This window comes from Trachymyrmex cornetzi, unplaced genomic scaffold, assembly GCF_001594075.2.
Source record: "Trachymyrmex cornetzi isolate Tcor2-1 unplaced genomic scaffold, Tcor1.1 scaffold4416, whole genome shotgun sequence".
Lineage (NCBI taxonomy): Eukaryota > Metazoa > Arthropoda > Insecta > Hymenoptera > Formicidae > Trachymyrmex > Trachymyrmex cornetzi.
Window position 1 is genome coordinate 1 of NW_017299197.1, and position 798 is coordinate 798.

Genomic DNA, 798 nt, shown 5'->3' on the forward strand with positions numbered 1-798 from the left:
AATTTTTACTTATGTTGTTAGAGATAAAAGATTTATAATAATTTAATATTTACAATTTCAAATTGTTGATGACTATATGGTTTATATATAAAAGAACATATTAATTAGAGTCAGTCAAGCAAACAATATGTGAGGTATAATCTTCAATTATGATTGATCCTTCATCACGATAACTATTATTATTATTAATTCTACAATTATTATTATTTAATAATAATTACTAATATGTATACTTATATGTTTTCATTAAAACTTGCGTTTGTTTTTATGCTCCCCTTTTCAATAATATTAATTTATTCTCAAAGCTATTGTATTAATTATATACTAATTATACGATTTACAAATTAGGGAACGTAATACTACCCTAAGGAACGTAATACTACCCTAGAATTCTATCCTAAGAAACGCTTGAACGTACCCATTTTAGGTAGAAATCGTTCTTTTTGAGCATCGCTGCCGAACATGTAGATCGCACCGATCGAAAGAGAGGATTGCACCGAGAACGCCGATCGATACCCGCTGTCGATTTTCTCAATTTCCCTGGCGAGGAGCCCGTAAGCCACTGAGGACACCCCGGCGCCACCATAGCCCTTCATGGTGCAGCCCAACACCCCGAGCTGTCCCATCTGCTTTACAATCTCCCGATCGAAGTGTTCCTTTCGATTCGCCTCGATCACGTACGGCAGGAGCTGCTCCTGGCAGTAGGAACGAAACTGATCCCTCATCAGGATTTCATCCTGTGTCAATTGCGACTCTAGATCGAACGGATCCTCCCAATTGAAGGCGGCTGACCCACGA

General features: G+C 37.7%; 1 pseudogene; it reads right to left on the reverse strand.

Moving 5' to 3' along the window:
* Positions 1 to 418: 418 nt before the first annotated feature.
* On the reverse strand, positions 419 to 791 carry LOC108764658 (glutaryl-CoA dehydrogenase, mitochondrial pseudogene; annotated as a pseudogene).
* Positions 792 to 798: the final 7 nt, after the last annotated feature.